Here is a 279-nt window from a genome sequence, read left to right on the forward strand (position 1 = left end):
CTGAGCTACATGGGATGTTGAACACATTTCTACCGACATATTAACACATGTCTAGAGGCAAATGTGTTAAATTGTAGCCATGGTATAAAAAGGGATAATCAGCTTGGGGCTCTATGCGTTCTCTGGAAAATAATGCAACTCCGTGGAAGGTCAGTTCCACTCCACTAGCACGTCATGAAACACACCTTCCACGTCGTTCATTATTTTCCATAGAACGCAGAGCCCCCTCGTTGATTATCCCTCACGTATCAGTTACCTACAGTCTGTCTCAGCTATATC

This window comes from Coregonus lavaretus (assembly GCF_964263955.1).
Source record: "Coregonus lavaretus genome assembly, chromosome: 9".
NCBI lineage: Eukaryota > Metazoa > Chordata > Actinopteri > Salmoniformes > Salmonidae > Coregonus > Coregonus lavaretus.